This window comes from Urocitellus parryii, chromosome 11 (assembly GCF_045843805.1).
Source record: "Urocitellus parryii isolate mUroPar1 chromosome 11, mUroPar1.hap1, whole genome shotgun sequence".
Lineage (NCBI taxonomy): Eukaryota > Metazoa > Chordata > Mammalia > Rodentia > Sciuridae > Urocitellus > Urocitellus parryii.
In genome coordinates, this window is record NC_135541.1 from 114,933,303 (window position 1) to 114,949,836 (window position 16,534).

Below are 16,534 nucleotides of genomic sequence, written 5' to 3' on the forward strand. Positions count from 1 at the left end.
CCTCTAACCCCTATCCTTGGGTAGGCAGATTTGAGATTTTGGTCTCTCATCTCCAAGTTTTCCCTTATTTTATTGCTCCTAACACCCCTACTGCTCAGAAGATTATAGGGCTTTAGTAGCTCTGTGCCAAGAATCAAGGACAGAGACCAATAAACTATGTATTATTATTTCATAGCTGTATGTTCCATGAAGGAGACTATGTAGTATGACTGGGGTGAATGATATGGTATTACGGTCACAGTGGTTAAAGATGAGACTATGGGCTGGATCAGACTATAGGCACACACCTATAATCCCAAGTACTTAGGAAGCTAAGGCAGGAGGATTACAAATTCCAGGCCAGCCAGGGCAAACTGGTGAGGCCCTGTCTCAAACAAACAAACAAATAAACAACAATCAAGTAATTGGAATATTTTGCTTTTAGCAGGAGCCAAATAAAAAGAACCACTTACCCTGAAATGTGGCCTGTTAGAGGAGAGGAGACCAGAGCTTGGGAAAATTATAGTGTCCAGGTGTTTTCCGAACAGAAGAGCAGAAGTCCACGTAGAAGACTATCTTGTTTTTTTACAACATTTTTTCCTATTGAAATTGTGAATGATTTTCCTATTCTCCATTATAGAAATTAAGGCTCCATCCATGCTGATCAGTTCATTTGCATTCACATTTATATATTTCAAAAACTGAACAAATTATAGCATTAGAAATTAGTAAACATTATGGGGCCAGGTGTGGTGGTGCACACCTGTAATCTCATCGGCTGGAGAGGGTGAGACAGGAGGATCCTGAGTTTAAAGCCAGCCTCAACAAAAGTGAGGTGCTAAGCAACTCAGTGAAACCCTGTCCCTAAATAAAATACAAATAGGCTGGGAAAGTGGCTCAGTGGCCAAGTGCCCTTGAGTTCAATCCCAGGTATTAACAAAACAAAAACTTGAAAATTTAAGGCTTGATGGCACATATTTGCAATCCCAGTGCCTTGGGAGACTGAGGGAGGAAGGAAGAAAACAAGTTTAAGACCAGCCTGAGCTATTTAATGAGATCCTGTCTCAAATAAAATATAAAAAGGGCTGGGGGTAGAGCACAGCAATAGAGAGCTCCAGGGTTCAATACCCAGTACTGAAGAAAAAAACTTTTTGAAATTTGTAAGTTTTATCATTTGATAATTATATTTCAAAAAAATGTGTCCAGTAGAAACACTTAAGCATGACAACAATATCAACAAGAATATTCATTGCAGTATTGTCATTCACTGAATATTTTCCCCAAAAGTCAAGATAAGATTATAGAAAATCCTGAGGAATTCAAGCTTGTTATGGCGAGATTGCAATAGATCACCGAGCCATCTTATGGCAGAAAATAGAACATTTATTCACCAGCTGGCGGGTCAAGGAGCAGGCTGCAAGTCTACACCTTTTTGATCCCTCCAGGGGTTAGACCACACCTTTTAAAGCATGTCAGTACATTAATCATAAGTGGCTGTTGCTATGACTCAAAACTATAATAAACAAACATTATGAGATCATAAGCAGAAGGGGAAGTGGGTCAAAATGACCCCTAGTTGAGTGCAAGTTAAAGAATGGTTACTAATGTTTAGGCAACCATTCTCTGACAGAATACATTGTCTGAGAAAAATGGGAACCAAAAAGAGAACAACTTAACATTGTATAAGAATTCCCATTTTGTGTTACCAAACATACTATACTAAGCAACTGCTGATGGATATAGAGGCAAGGTGTTCCCATGGGAGAAGCATTTCTTACATGACATGGAGTCTCTAGGTAAAATGAATCTGTTTGGTCACTGCCCATATAGCTTAGCTCATAACAAGATATTGATTCCAATTGTTATTGAAACTCAGCCTTCACTTGACTTTAAGTGTTTTGAAACATTGAAAGATCCTTCGTTTTTGTTGTTTTTGTGACTCTGTTTTTGTTTTTGTTGTTGTTACAGGGAATTGGGCCCTGGGGCATTTAACAACTAAGTCACATTCCAGACTTTTGAATTTTTAATTTTGAGACTGAGTCTTGCTAAATTGCTTAGGGCCTCACTAAATTGCTGAGGCTGGCTTTAAATTTGCCATCCTCCTGTCTCAGACTCCTTAGTCCCTGGGAATATGGGCATGTCCTTGTTTCTTTTGTTTTTATTAGTTTGTTTTGTTTTTCCTAGACTAGCTCAAATTAGATTCCTATCACTTGCAGAGAATTCTGACTGTAAAAAATTTGTATTCTCAGGGAAGAACAAGGAGATGAAAAGTGTGACCAAAGAAGAGAGGTAGGAAGAGTAATGGGTAGCATATTGGTTGGGGTTCTCAAGAAAAACAGAACCAATAAGACATACAACAGACTGAAGGAAATTCAGAAATGGTAGCATGAGAGGTAGTTTAAATGTGTGTGTGGGGGTGTGTGGGTGTGGGGGTGGGGGTATTTTAAGGAACTAGCTTGTAATAATGGAGGTTGGAAAGTCCAAAATCTGCAGAGTAGATCATCAGGCTGGAGTCCCAGAGAAGAGCTGACACTGTAGTTCAAGTCCAAAAGCAATCTCCTGGCAGAATCCTGTCTTTGCACATCTTTACCTTGCATTTAACTCTGGGGTGCTCTGCCACTGAGCAACACCCCCAGCCCTTTTTGGTATTTTACTTAAAGACAGGTCTCACTGAGTTGCTTAGCGCCTGCATTTCCTGAGTCTGACGTTCAAATTGCAATCCTCCTGTCTTAGCCTCCTGAGATGCTGGGATTACAGGTATATGCCACAGTGCTCAACTTCATATAAGGACATCTTCTTATAAGGACAAAAGTCATATTGGATAAGGAACACCATAATAACCACATATTCATAGCTGTAATTACCTTTTCAAATGCCATCACATTCGAGTTAAGATCTCAACATACAAATTTTGGGGGCAATATTTGTCCCACAACAAGTGGAAAATAAAGTTTGAAACTACTAAAACACTGGAGACATTGCAGAACTGGCAAGGGCCCTTAATGTGAGAGGACAAATTTCCAGGCAGTGCTTGCATTCTAGCTAGAGGTGCAGGGGTGTGGGTGGGAGTGATGGTGCATGGAGACACAGATCTGTGCAGGCTAAGAGAGCAGCTTGTACTTTGGCAACAAAAAGATGGTGGGAAAGGCTTTAGCTTGCCTAAAAATGAGGCATTCATAACAATTGTCTAGTGTCTTTAGTAAAAATTCTGTTCAGAAAATTAAGAGTCAGCCCCCTACCTGCCCAACTCTATATTCACAGAAACCAACATATACAAGGCCAAACAATCCAGCAGAGAATTTGTCTGACAACACCCACAAAACTTAATGTACAGAGTGGCTCTTGCTTTTCAAGATGGACCATACGGAACTGGTTATCAAGCACTAAATCATACTTCAGTAGACGAGACAAAAGAATTGTTCCCTCATGATATAACTACTTTACAGAAAAGTGGAGTTCTGGGGATGCACTCAAGGTTTGCAGGCTCCCCCCAGAGCAGGAGACTCAGCAGGCACCAAGCCTAGAGGGTTTCTGGAGCATCTAAGTACACCAACAGTCAGAGAGCAGCATGCACCCGCAAGTGTGAGTGTGTGTGTGTGTGTGTGTGTGTGTGTTGGTGTGTGTGTGCGTGCGCGCGCGCGCTCCCTCGAGCTCAAGCATAGGTGTGTCTTTGGGTGGTGGTGATGGTGATGTTGGTGGTGGCCAGGGCCGGGAAGAACTGTCGCAAGCGGGCGACGGCAAGGACGAGGGGAGAAAGTGAAAAGGCATAAATGTTGGGAGGGCTCAGAGTGGCAAGTGTCAGTGAGGCTGGACGCCACGTGTGGCGGGCGTCCCTAAGGGTCCGTCTTCGGGGCCGGCCGCGGTGTGAGCGAGCCGACCAAGGCCTTGGGCCAAAAGGGGAGAGAGAGGCGTGGCCGGAGGGGGAAGAAGAAAGGCTTCCCTGACCGGGAATCGAACCCGGGCCGCGGCGGTGAGAGCGCCGAATCCTAACCACTAGACCACCAGGGAGCATGGGGCTGCCGCTTCGTGCGTGTGCCATCTGGGGCCAGCGCCTCCGTCCCAAGTGCTGGGCGCTACCTGTGCACCGGGCGCCGTCCCCGTGGGTCCCAGTGGCTTTACATGGCAACCTGGTGCAGCCTCCCGCCACGGGCTGCCGGTCACCAGCGACCCACCCCTGATGCCGGGGGCACCCTCAAAAGAATGCAATGCTCGCCCTCCGCCCTGCTTCGCTTTGCTTCGCCTCGCGTCGCCTGGCCTTGCCTTGCCTTTGGAAGCCTCGCCTGGACTCCTTCCCCACGTCCGCCCGCCAGCAGGAGGTCGCGCTAGCTAGCGGGGCCAGGGCCCGGTTGGCCCCGTCAAAAGGTCGACTCGCTGCGTTGGCCGGGAATCGAACCCGGGTCAACTGCTTGGAAGGCAGCTATGCTCACCACTATACCACCAACGCCACCCGGCCGAGAGAGCAGCTCCACGCTGGCCCCGGGCTGCCGGGAGGCGCCCGGTCGTCGTCGGCGCCCGCCGCCGCCGCCGCCGCCGCCGTCTCCTCTCGGGACGACGTCCTGAACCGGCGTGCGGGGCGGCGAGACCGCGGTCCGCCTGCACAGGGTCTTCTCCCCTCCAGCGACCCAGCCCGTGCCCGTTGGCAGGGAACCCTTTTCCACACCCACTCGGGGCGCGGGCGCTCGTCTGTGGCGACAGAGCCGCGGGAGAGGAGGAAGGAACGGATGCCTGGGGAGGGGGGGGTGGACGGGGGACCGCGAGGACGGCGTGCCAGGGACGAAGTGGCATCCTGCGCCCAACTGGAGAGCAGGGGGCGCCGAGGGCCAACGGCTGCCCGGAGAGCAGCTAGAGGCCCGGGCGCAGCTGCGGCGGCGACCGCCACCAAAAAAGGGCGACTGCCTCCCCGTCGGGGAATCGAACCCCGGTCTCCCGCGTGACAGGCGGGGATACTCACCACTATACTAACGAGGACGGCGGCGCCAGCCGTCGTGGCGCCGGTCCCCTCTCCGACGCCTAGCCCGGCCCTCTTGCCCCTGCTGGCCCCAAACAGGACGCCACAGAGGCACTGTCAAGATGCCGACACCACCTGGCCCCGACCCCGGCCCCGGCCCCGGCCCCGGCCCCGGCCCCGGCCCCGGCCCTGGCCTTAGCCCACGCCCTGGCCCGGTGCCCGGTGCCCGGCGCCCGGAGAAGGACCCTGTGCGCCCTGCCGGCTTCCCACTGCGCGGGCATCCCAGTGTCGGTGTAAGCAGGGGGGCCAGGGAGCTAGCGAGCACGGCGGCCGGCAGGAGGAGGAGCACGATGCGCCGGGTGGGCTCCAGCCAGCACAGACGGTTAGTGGTACTTGGCCGGGCTCGGTGGGGGATGCGACCGCACCGATGAGCGGAATTGGCTCGCTCCGGGCCCGCCAGGCCCGTCCGTCCAAGGCGCCCGCAGACCGCCGGGCACCGCGCACCACGGTGCCAGCCAAGGACACCTGCGCCAACGCCGGGTCCCAGCCAGGCGAGCCGCCAGGCGCTCAGGCCCGCCGTCAGGATGGCCGAGCGGTCCAAGGCGCTGCGTTCAGGTCGCAGTCTCCCCTGGAGGCGTGGGTTCGAATCCCACTCCTGACAGGCCCACCTTTTGGCTATCCCCTCCCCCCACACCCACACCCACATAACCAGGCTACCTGGCCCGGCTGCGCCAGCGCCCACCACAGCCGCTCTGCTCTCTTCCTGTCTGTCCAGCACCCCCATCTCCCTGACCCGCTGGACTCGCGCAGATAATGCCCGCCCCACCCCAACCCTGAGTACCCTGGGCCTTCCGCCCTCTGCCAACTGTCCTTGCGACCAGCGCGCCCCCTCCTCATCGACCCCACCGCGACGACGCTTAAGCCCTCTCGCTCGACTCTGTCGCCCCCCTCCCTGTTCCCCGCTACACTCTCCGATGCACGGCCCCGCCGCCACGCCAGCCACCCGTCCACATCCACCCCAACCGGCAAGACGGCGCCCGCTCGGTTGCGGCGGGGAGCGCACGCGGGCCCTCTCCGGATCTCTCCCGTGGGCAATATCGGCCCCCGCCCGCCCGCCGCCTATCTCTCTCGGCCCTGCAGAGGACCCCGTTCCCGTCGTGCCAGACTGTGGCCGCCAGGCCCCTTCACTGGAGGGCCTTTCCAAACCACCCACGCCTGCCGGCCACTCCACAACGCAGCAGTCGAGACCTCTGCTCGCCACGCACCGTGGAGTCACCGGGCGTGGCAAGACAGCACAGTCCCGGGACCATGGCCCTCGCGAGTGGCGGGGAGAGAACCCTAGAACCCCTAGATCCCCGCCGGTGATGGCCGAGCCCCGGGCACGACCACCTGGGCGCGGCCACGAAGCCCACGTGGGCAGCGGCTGCCTAAGGCCAGCCCACCACGTCGGTGCTGGTGGGGGCCCGCCTCACCCGTCCGGGGCTCCTGCGACCGGGACTTTGCGGGTGGACGGAGGCAGCCACCGAGCCACAGGGTCCCAAAGGGTCCCACAGGGTCCCCTGCGACCGGGACTTTGCGGGTGGACGGAGGCAGCCACCGAGCCACAGGTCCCCTGGCCTGATTGGGGTTCCCGTGAGGGCAAAGCCTGGACCGGCTCCTGGCTTCTTCAGGCGGCAGCGGACAAGGCGGTCTGGGGGACCTGGGCTGGCTGGCCCGGCAGGTGCAGGGGTCCGGAGGTTCGCGAGAGCGCCGCGCGGGGGCACGCGCACGCACACACCCCACCGGCGGCCGCATCCCCGGGGCCCCGGCAGGATGCCTGGAGCCCCTCCTTTAGGAACGGTCCATCCAGCTCCCAACCCTCGCTCCCGGTCCCAAGCAGGAGCTCCTCACCGCAGGCGGTGACCGCTGTCGGGCGGTTGCGTGGAGGCTCCTGCCATCGGTGCATGGGTGGTTCAGTGGTAGAATTCTCGCCTGCCACGCGGGAGGCCCGGGTTCGATTCCCGGCCCATGCAGCACTCGGTCCCCTTTTGGTCCGGCAGCCCCGTCGTCTAGGCCGCCGCTGTACACACCTCCCTGAGCCGGGACCCCACAGCCTCCGCGCTCGCTCTGCCCTGGAGCGCCCTTCCTTCCATGCGCCTTGGCCCACTACCGTGCCAGACACCAGACTTCTCGGTGCCTCCGCTTCCATCACATCACACTCATTTCGCTTCCATGGAAGCCGGCAGGCACCTCGCCCGCACATCAACCATGGGACACCAAGGCACCTCTGCCAAGAGCGTCACGTCGTCGCGGCCCCCTAGGCACTCACGGCCGCCATTGCAGCGCACGAAGGACTCCAGAGGCCTTGCAGTGATATCATCTTCCTTTGGGTCCCGGAAATCTCTCTCTGCCGCAGTCTGGCCGGGCACAAATCACGAGCCACTTGAAGATTCAAGCAGGAAGGAACTTTAGTTTTAGAACTCACGCCGCACGCCGCCCACGCGAACTCTCCAGGAACTCCCCGAGAGCTCCACCCGCACTCGGGAACTTTGCGAGCACTCAACCCGCGAACTCCACCCACGCGAGCTCTCTAGGAACTCCGCGAGAGCTCAAAAATAGCGGGCACCCGAGGCAGCAGGAACCGCTCCTTCTGGCAAAATGCCAGGCACCATCTTGACCTGGCCGTGGCTCTCAACATCTCTCCTCACCCCCCCACCCCCACCCCAACGGCCTCAGCCCCGCCACAACTCTCACCGATCCCCACCCGCACCCACGCACACGTCGCCTGATCCGAAATCACTCTGCGTTGAGGCTCTTTGCATCTGGATCACAAGCACCGGTGGACCCCGGCCCACGTGCCTTCCGCACCCGCTTTTTCACACCCCACCTAGACACGCTCCCCCGCCGCCCAACCCCACCCCACCCACGCACCCACTCGACGCTCTCCTCGCCTCCTTCCATGCACGGCACACCTATCTCGAACGGGGCAGCGGCCTCTCGGACCCACGCCCAATCCTCTCCGTGGGCGCCTCCTCCCCGCAGACTGGCATCGACAGTCCTGCTGGGTCTTCCCCACGGGCCCTGAGCCGACCGCTCACGGACCCCCGTCGTCCTGGCCTCCTTCGGACTCCTCAGTTCCGAGACCCGGACCCGGCAGACCGATCGGCACGGCGCGGGCGCCCGGCCAGCCCCCGCCCCCCGCCCCGACAACAACCCCCTCCGCACCCGCGGGCTGTCGGCCCGAACCTCGCCTCACCGACAGGCCGCACTCCCTGCTCCTTTCCACGCAGCCAGCGCTTCGCCCACACAACCCCCAGTCCCGGCTACGGCAACCCGCTCCCACCTCTCAGCCCGCTGGCGCCCGGCACGGCGCGTGAAGACCCTGCGCCCTGCACTCTTTCCGCGCCGTGGCCTTCGCCCGACCACCGCCAGGGATGACACCCGAGAGAATGGTCGCTTCCTTTCGTCACTGTCACGCACCCACGACCCTCGGGCTTGGGAGCTTCCCCGAGACCGCTCCCCCCACTCCCACCCCCACCCCCACACCGCCCGACGAAGGCAAGCCCGGGTATCCCGGCAGTGGCGGGCTGCGGTGGGCTAGGACACCCGTCGTCCTCGAGGGAAGTCGGGCCAGCGGGCAGATTGGTGCCCGTTGCCTGGGCGTCCCCTTGGAAGCCAAGCAAAGTTCCTTGGAAGCCTCTACAGCACTGACTCAAAAGCGCCGCCGCTGGCTTTCGGCAGGGGCCACCCAACGTGTCCCGAGCCGGGCTGGGCAGAGAAGGGATCCAGAGCTGAGTGGATGGACGTGCGGCCGGGCAGGAGTGGGAACCTAGCCAGTCCAACCTAGTGGTGGTGGTGGTGGTGTGTGTGTGGGGGGGCGTTCTCTGTTTGCTCCTTCGCCCTTGAGACGGGGGGGGGGCAGGGGGCAGGGGGCCGCGGGACTCCTTTCACACCCAGGGTCGGCTACAAGTCTATCCCGACACCCGTGAGTCGCCACCGGCTCCCGCCCGCCTGGGTCAAGGCACTGGTAAGTGGGCGCCCGCCTGCCCGCCTCCGCCGCCGCTCTTGTGCTCCGGCTCGCCGGGCCTCTCCAGATTCCTTTCGGCGCCTGTCACTCCCGGGCATCCTGACTCGGGTGTGGGCTCCCACCCTCTCTGCCGGCATCCCGGCCAAAGCCGCGGCGCACACAGCTGAAGCGCAGATCCCCGCCCGACGCTCAGGCCCTGGCACCAGTGGCGGCCGGGGCATCCGGGCCCTGCCACACGGCCGACCCGGTTGGAGGGGATCCCCCAGGATGGGAAGCAGTGATGTGTCAGGCGCCAGGCTTGGCCTCACCCAAGCAGCTCTGAGGAGGAAATCCAGAACCTTTCCGGGGCCAGACACCAGAGCCAGCGAGTGGGTTCCGGAACCCGGCTCCTTTTGCCCGCCATGAGCGCCCCCAGTCACTGAGCACATGGGGCAGCAACAGAGAGAACAGAGAGGGCTTGTCACGAGGGGGCCCAGGCACACGAAGGAGCCGGGGGAAGACTCGAGTCTCGAGTCTCAGGTGCGCCCCCACCAGGATAGGGGAGTTCTGGGGATGCGCTCCCGGTCAAAGCTGATTGCAGGCTCGCCGCAGAGCAGGAGACTCAGCAGGCGCGAGGCCTAGAGGGTTTCTGGAGCATCCAAGTTCACCGGCGGTGAGTTCCAAATTTCCCCTCAGTTATCGCAGTCGGAGCGCGGCGTGCACCCGCGCGTGTGAGAGTGTGTGTGTGTGTGTGTGTGTGTGTGTGTGTGTGTGTGTGTTGGTGTGTGTGTGCGTGCGCGCGCGCGCTCCCTCGAGCTCAAGCATAGGTGTGTCTTTGGGTGGTGGTGATGGTGATGTTGGTGGTGGCCAGGGCCGGGAAGAACTGTCGCAAGCGGGCGACGGCAAGGACGAGGGGAGAAAGTGAAAAGGCATAAATGTTGGGAGGGCTCAGAGTGGCAAGTGTCAGTGAGGCTGGACGCCACGTGTGGCGGGCGTCCCTAAGGGTCCGTCTTCGGGGCCGGCCGCGGTGTGAGCGAGCCGACCAAGGCCTTGGGCCAAAAGGGGAGAGAGAGGCGTGGCCGGAGGGGGAAGAAGAAAGGCTTCCCTGACCGGGAATCGAACCCGGGCCGCGGCGGTGAGAGCGCCGAATCCTAACCACTAGACCACCAGGGAGCATGGGGCTGCCGCTTCGTGCGCGTGCCATCTGGGGCCAGCGCCTCCGTCCCAAGTGCTGGGCGCTACCTGTGCACCGGGCGCCGTCCCCGTGGGTCCCAGTGGCTTTACATGGCAACCTGGTGCAGCCTCCCGCCACGGGCTGCCGGTCACCAGCGACCCACCCCTGATGCCGGGGGCACCCTCAAAAGAATGCAATGCTCGCCCTCCGCCCTGCTTCGCTTTGCTTCGCCTCGCGTCGCCTGGCCTTGCCTTGCCTTTGGAAGCCTCGCCTGGACTCCTTCCCCACGTCCGCCCGCCAGCAGGAGGTCGCGCTAGCTAGCGGGGCCAGGGCCCGGTTGGCCCCGTCAAAAGGTCGACTCGCTGCGTTGGCCGGGAATCGAACCCGGGTCAACTGCTTGGAAGGCAGCTATGCTCACCACTATACCACCAACGCCACCCGGCCGAGAGAGCAGCTCCACGCTGGCCCCGGGCTGCCGGGAGGCGCCCGGTCGTCGTCGGCGCCCGCCGCCGCCGCCGCCGCCGCCGTCTCCTCTCGGGACGACGTCCTGAACCGGCGTGCGGGGCGGCGAGACCGCGGTCCGCCTGCACAGGGTCTTCTCCCCTCCAGCGACCCAGCCCGTGCCCGTTGGCAGGGAACCCTTTTCCACACCCACTCGGGGCGCGGGCGCTCGTCTGTGGCGACAGAGCCGCGGGAGAGGAGGAAGGAACGGATGCCTGGGGAGGGGGGGGTGGACGGGGGACCGCGAGGACGGCGTGCCAGGGACGAAGTGGCATCCTGCGCCCAACTGGAGAGCAGGGGGCGCCGAGGGCCAACGGCTGCCCGGAGAGCAGCTAGAGGCCCGGGCGCAGCTGCGGCGGCGACCGCCACCAAAAAAGGGCGACTGCCTCCCCGTCGGGGAATCGAACCCCGGTCTCCCGCGTGACAGGCGGGGATACTCACCACTATACTAACGAGGACGGCGGCGCCAGCCGTCGTGGCGCCGGTCCCCTCTCCGACGCCTAGCCCGGCCCTCTTGCCCCTGCTGGCCCCAAACAGGACGCCACAGAGGCACTGTCAAGATGCCGACACCACCTGGCCCCGACCCCGGCCCCGGCCCCGGCCCCGGCCCTGGCCTTAGCCCACGCCCTGGCCCGGTGCCCGGTGCCCGGCGCCCGGAGAAGGACCCTGTGCGCCCTGCCGGCTTCCCACTGCGCGGGCATCCCAGTGTCGGTGTAAGCAGGGGGGCCAGGGAGCTAGCGAGCACGGCGGCCGGCAGGAGGAGGAGCACGATGCGCCGGGTGGGCTCCAGCCAGCACAGACGGTTAGTGGTACTTGGCCGGGCTCGGTGGGGGATGCGACCGCACCGATGAGCGGAATTGGCTCGCTCCGGGCCCGCCAGGCCCGTCCGTCCAAGGCGCCCGCAGACCGCCGGGCACCGCGCACCACGGTGCCAGCCAAGGACACCTGCGCCAACGCCGGGTCCCAGCCAGGCGAGCCGCCAGGCGCTCAGGCCCGCCGTCAGGATGGCCGAGCGGTCCAAGGCGCTGCGTTCAGGTCGCAGTCTCCCCTGGAGGCGTGGGTTCGAATCCCACTCCTGACAGGCCCACCTTTTGGCTATCCCCTCCCCCCACACCCACACCCACATAACCAGGCTACCTGGCCCGGCTGCGCCAGCGCCCACCACAGCCGCTCTGCTCTCTTCCTGTCTGTCCAGCACCCCCATCTCCCTGACCCGCTGGACTCGCGCAGATAATGCCCGCCCCACCCCAACCCTGAGTACCCTGGGCCTTCCGCCCTCTGCCAACTGTCCTTGCGACCAGCGCGCCCCCTCCTCATCGACCCCACCGCGACGACGCTTAAGCCCTCTCGCTCGACTCTGTCGCCCCCCTCCCTGTTCCCCGCTACACTCTCCGATGCACGGCCCCGCCGCCACGCCAGCCACCCGTCCACATCCACCCCAACCGGCAAGACGGCGCCCGCTCGGTTGCGGCGGGGAGCGCACGCGGGCCCTCTCCGGATCTCTCCCGTGGGCAATATCGGCCCCCGCCCGCCCGCCGCCTATCTCTCTCGGCCCTGCAGAGGACCCCGTTCCCGTCGTGCCAGACTGTGGCCGCCAGGCCCCTTCACTGGAGGGCCTTTCCAAACCACCCACGCCTGCCGGCCACTCCACAACGCAGCAGTCGAGACCTCTGCTCGCCACGCACCGTGGAGTCACCGGGCGTGGCAAGACAGCACAGTCCCGGGACCATGGCCCTCGCGAGTGGCGGGGAGAGAACCCTAGAACCCCTAGATCCCCGCCGGTGATGGCCGAGCCCCGGGCACGACCACCTGGGCGCGGCCACGAAGCCCACGTGGGCAGCGGCTGCCTAAGGCCAGCCCACCACGTCGGTGCTGGTGGGGGCCCGCCTCACCCGTCCGGGGCTCCTGCGACCGGGACTTTGCGGGTGGACGGAGGCAGCCACCGAGCCACAGGGTCCCAAAGGGTCCCACAGGGTCCCCTGCGACCGGGACTTTGCGGGTGGACGGAGGCAGCCACCGAGCCACAGGTCCCCTGGCCTGATTGGGGTTCCCGTGAGGGCAAAGCCTGGACCGGCTCCTGGCTTCTTCAGGCGGCAGCGGACAAGGCGGTCTGGGGGACCTGGGCTGGCTGGCCCGGCAGGTGCAGGGGTCCGGAGGTTCGCGAGAGCGCCGCGCGGGGGCACGCGCACGCACACACCCCACCGGCGGCCGCATCCCCGGGGCCCCGGCAGGATGCCTGGAGCCCCTCCTTTAGGAACGGTCCATCCAGCTCCCAACCCTCGCTCCCGGTCCCAAGCAGGAGCTCCTCACCGCAGGCGGTGACCGCTGTCGGGCGGTTGCGTGGAGGCTCCTGCCATCGGTGCATGGGTGGTTCAGTGGTAGAATTCTCGCCTGCCACGCGGGAGGCCCGGGTTCGATTCCCGGCCCATGCAGCACTCGGTCCCCTTTTGGTCCGGCAGCCCCGTCGTCTAGGCCGCCGCTGTACACACCTCCCTGAGCCGGGACCCCACAGCCTCCGCGCTCGCTCTGCCCTGGAGCGCCCTTCCTTCCATGCGCCTTGGCCCACTACCGTGCCAGACACCAGACTTCTCGGTGCCTCCGCTTCCATCACATCACACTCATTTCGCTTCCATGGAAGCCGGCAGGCACCTCGCCCGCACATCAACCATGGGACACCAAGGCACCTCTGCCAAGAGCGTCACGTCGTCGCGGCCCCCTAGGCACTCACGGCCGCCATTGCAGCGCACGAAGGACTCCAGAGGCCTTGCAGTGATATCATCTTCCTTTGGGTCCCGGAAATCTCTCTCTGCCGCAGTCTGGCCGGGCACAAATCACGAGCCACTTGAAGATTCAAGCAGGAAGGAACTTTAGTTTTAGAACTCACGCCGCACGCCGCCCACGCGAACTCTCCAGGAACTCCCCGAGAGCTCCACCCGCACTCGGGAACTTTGCGAGCACTCAACCCGCGAACTCCACCCACGCGAGCTCTCTAGGAACTCCGCGAGAGCTCAAAAATAGCGGGCACCCGAGGCAGCAGGAACCGCTCCTTCTGGCAAAATGCCAGGCACCATCTTGACCTGGCCGTGGCTCTCAACATCTCTCCTCACCCCCCCACCCCCACCCCAACGGCCTCAGCCCCGCCACAACTCTCACCGATCCCCACCCGCACCCACGCACACGTCGCCTGATCCGAAATCACTCTGCGTTGAGGCTCTTTGCATCTGGATCACAAGCACCGGTGGACCCCGGCCCACGTGCCTTCCGCACCCGCTTTTTCACACCCCACCTAGACACGCTCCCCCGCCGCCCAACCCCACCCCACCCACGCACCCACTCGACGCTCTCCTCGCCTCCTTCCATGCACGGCACACCTATCTCGAACGGGGCAGCGGCCTCTCGGACCCACGCCCAATCCTCTCCGTGGGCGCCTCCTCCCCGCAGACTGGCATCGACAGTCCTGCTGGGTCTTCCCCACGGGCCCTGAGCCGACCGCTCACGGACCCCCGTCGTCCTGGCCTCCTTCGGACTCCTCAGTTCCGAGACCCGGACCCGGCAGACCGATCGGCACGGCGCGGGCGCCCGGCCAGCCCCCGCCCCCCGCCCCGACAACAACCCCCTCCGCACCCGCGGGCTGTCGGCCCGAACCTCGCCTCACCGACAGGCCGCACTCCCTGCTCCTTTCCACGCAGCCAGCGCTTCGCCCACACAACCCCCAGTCCCGGCTACGGCAACCCGCTCCCACCTCTCAGCCCGCTGGCGCCCGGCACGGCGCGTGAAGACCCTGCGCCCTGCACTCTTTCCGCGCCGTGGCCTTCGCCCGACCACCGCCAGGGATGACACCCGAGAGAATGGTCGCTTCCTTTCGTCACTGTCACGCACCCACGACCCTCGGGCTTGGGAGCTTCCCCGAGACCGCTCCCCCCACTCCCACCCCCACCCCCACACCGCCCGACGAAGGCAAGCCCGGGTATCCCGGCAGTGGCGGGCTGCGGTGGGCTAGGACACCCGTCGTCCTCGAGGGAAGTCGGGCCAGCGGGCAGATTGGTGCCCGTTGCCTGGGCGTCCCCTTGGAAGCCAAGCAAAGTTCCTTGGAAGCCTCTACAGCACTGACTCAAAAGCGCCGCCGCTGGCTTTCGGCAGGGGCCACCCAACGTGTCCCGAGCCGGGCTGGGCAGAGAAGGGATCCAGAGCTGAGTGGATGGACGTGCGGCCGGGCAGGAGTGGGAACCTAGCCAGTCCAACCTAGTGGTGGTGGTGGTGGTGTGTGTGTGGGGGGGCGTTCTCTGTTTGCTCCTTCGCCCTTGAGACGGGGGGGGGGCAGGGGGCAGGGGGCCGCGGGACTCCTTTCACACCCAGGGTCGGCTACAAGTCTATCCCGACACCCGTGAGTCGCCACCGGCTCCCGCCCGCCTGGGTCAAGGCACTGGTAAGTGGGCGCCCGCCTGCCCGCCTCCGCCGCCGCTCTTGTGCTCCGGCTCGCCGGGCCTCTCCAGATTCCTTTCGGCGCCTGTCACTCCCGGGCATCCTGACTCGGGTGTGGGCTCCCACCCTCTCTGCCGGCATCCCGGCCAAAGCCGCGGCGCACACAGCTGAAGCGCAGATCCCCGCCCGACGCTCAGGCCCTGGCACCAGTGGCGGCCGGGGCATCCGGGCCCTGCCACACGGCCGACCCGGTTGGAGGGGATCCCCCAGGATGGGAAGCAGTGATGTGTCAGGCGCCAGGCTTGGCCTCACCCAAGCAGCTCTGAGGAGGAAATCCAGAACCTTTCCGGGGCCAGACACCAGAGCCAGCGAGTGGGTTCCGGAACCCGGCTCCTTTTGCCCGCCATGAGCGCCCCCAGTCACTGAGCACATGGGGCAGCAACAGAGAGAACAGAGAGGGCTTGTCACGAGGGGGCCCAGGCACACGAAGGAGCCGGGGGAAGACTCGAGTCTCGAGTCTCAGGTGCGCCCCCACCAGGATAGGGGAGTTCTGGGGATGCGCTCCCGGTCAAAGCTGATTGCAGGCTCGCCGCAGAGCAGGAGACTCAGCAGGCGCGAGGCCTAGAGGGTTTCTGGAGCATCCAAGTTCACCGGCGGTGAGTTCCAAATTTCCCCTCAGTTATCGCAGTCGGAGCGCGGCGTGCACCCGCGCGTGTGAGAGTGTGTGTGTGTGTGTGTGTGTGTGTGTGTGTGTGTGTGTGTTGGTGTGTGTGTGCGTGCGCGCGCGCGCTCCCTCGAGCTCAAGCATAGGTGTGTCTTTGGGTGGTGGTGATGGTGATGTTGGTGGTGGCCAGGGCCGGGAAGAACTGTCGCAAGCGGGCGACGGCAAGGACGAGGGGAGAAAGTGAAAAGGCATAAATGTTGGGAGGGCTCAGAGTGGCAAGTGTCAGTGAGGCTGGACGCCACGTGTGGCGGGCGTCCCTAAGGGTCCGTCTTCGGGGCCGGCCGCGGTGTGAGCGAGCCGACCAAGGCCTTGGGCCAAAAGGGGAGAGAGAGGCGTGGCCGGAGGGGGAAGAAGAAAGGCTTCCCTGACCGGGAATCGAACCCGGGCCGCGGCGGTGAGAGCGCCGAATCCTAACCACTAGACCACCAGGGAGCATGGGGCTGCCGCTTCGTGCGCGTGCCATCTGGGGCCAGCGCCTCCGTCCCAAGTGCTGGGCGCTACCTGTGCACCGGGCGCCGTCCCCGTGGGTCCCAGTGGCTTTACATGGCAACCTGGTGCAGCCTCCCGCCACGGGCTGCCGGTCACCAGCGACCCACCCCTGATGCCGGGGGCACCCTCAAAAGAATGCAATGCTCGCCCTCCGCCCTGCTTCGCTTTGCTTCGCCTCGCGTCGCCTGGCCTTGCCTTGCCTTTGGAAGCCTCGCCTGGACTCCTTCCCCACGTCCGCCCGCCAGCAGGAGGTCGCGCTAGCTAGCGGGGCCAGGGCCCGGTTGGCCCCGTCAAAAGGTCGACTCGCTGCGT

General features: G+C 62.7%; 11 non-coding genes across 11 annotated transcripts; 4 read left to right on the plus strand and 7 right to left on the minus strand.

Annotated features, from left to right (window-relative positions):
• Positions 1–3,915: 3,915 nt before the first annotated feature.
• On the minus strand, positions 3,916–3,987 carry Trnae-cuc (transfer RNA glutamic acid (anticodon CUC)). The gene has a single exon. It is a non-coding gene; the product is annotated as a tRNA-Glu (tRNA).
• A 364-nt stretch (positions 3,988–4,351) lies between these two features.
• On the minus strand, positions 4,352–4,423 carry Trnag-ucc (transfer RNA glycine (anticodon UCC)). The gene has a single exon. It is a non-coding gene; the product is annotated as a tRNA-Gly (tRNA).
• Positions 4,424–4,875: 452 nt separating this feature from the next.
• On the minus strand, positions 4,876–4,947 carry Trnad-guc (transfer RNA aspartic acid (anticodon GUC)). The gene has a single exon. It is a non-coding gene; the product is annotated as a tRNA-Asp (tRNA).
• Positions 4,948–5,505: 558 nt separating this feature from the next.
• Trnal-cag (transfer RNA leucine (anticodon CAG)) lies at positions 5,506–5,588 on the plus strand. Its single transcript has one exon. It is a non-coding gene; the product is annotated as a tRNA-Leu (tRNA).
• A 1,280-nt stretch (positions 5,589–6,868) lies between these two features.
• Trnag-gcc (transfer RNA glycine (anticodon GCC)) lies at positions 6,869–6,939 on the plus strand. Its single transcript has one exon. It is a non-coding gene; the product is annotated as a tRNA-Gly (tRNA).
• A 3,074-nt stretch (positions 6,940–10,013) lies between these two features.
• Positions 10,014–10,085, minus strand: Trnae-cuc (transfer RNA glutamic acid (anticodon CUC)). The gene has a single exon. It is a non-coding gene; the product is annotated as a tRNA-Glu (tRNA).
• Positions 10,086–10,449: 364 nt separating this feature from the next.
• On the minus strand, positions 10,450–10,521 carry Trnag-ucc (transfer RNA glycine (anticodon UCC)). The gene has a single exon. It is a non-coding gene; the product is annotated as a tRNA-Gly (tRNA).
• Positions 10,522–10,973: 452 nt separating this feature from the next.
• Positions 10,974–11,045, minus strand: Trnad-guc (transfer RNA aspartic acid (anticodon GUC)). The gene has a single exon. It is a non-coding gene; the product is annotated as a tRNA-Asp (tRNA).
• Positions 11,046–11,585: 540 nt separating this feature from the next.
• Trnal-cag (transfer RNA leucine (anticodon CAG)) lies at positions 11,586–11,668 on the plus strand. The gene has a single exon. It is a non-coding gene; the product is annotated as a tRNA-Leu (tRNA).
• Positions 11,669–12,948: 1,280 nt separating this feature from the next.
• Trnag-gcc (transfer RNA glycine (anticodon GCC)) lies at positions 12,949–13,019 on the plus strand. The gene has a single exon. It is a non-coding gene; the product is annotated as a tRNA-Gly (tRNA).
• A 3,074-nt stretch (positions 13,020–16,093) lies between these two features.
• Trnae-cuc (transfer RNA glutamic acid (anticodon CUC)) lies at positions 16,094–16,165 on the minus strand. Its single transcript has one exon. It is a non-coding gene; the product is annotated as a tRNA-Glu (tRNA).
• Positions 16,166–16,534: the final 369 nt, after the last annotated feature.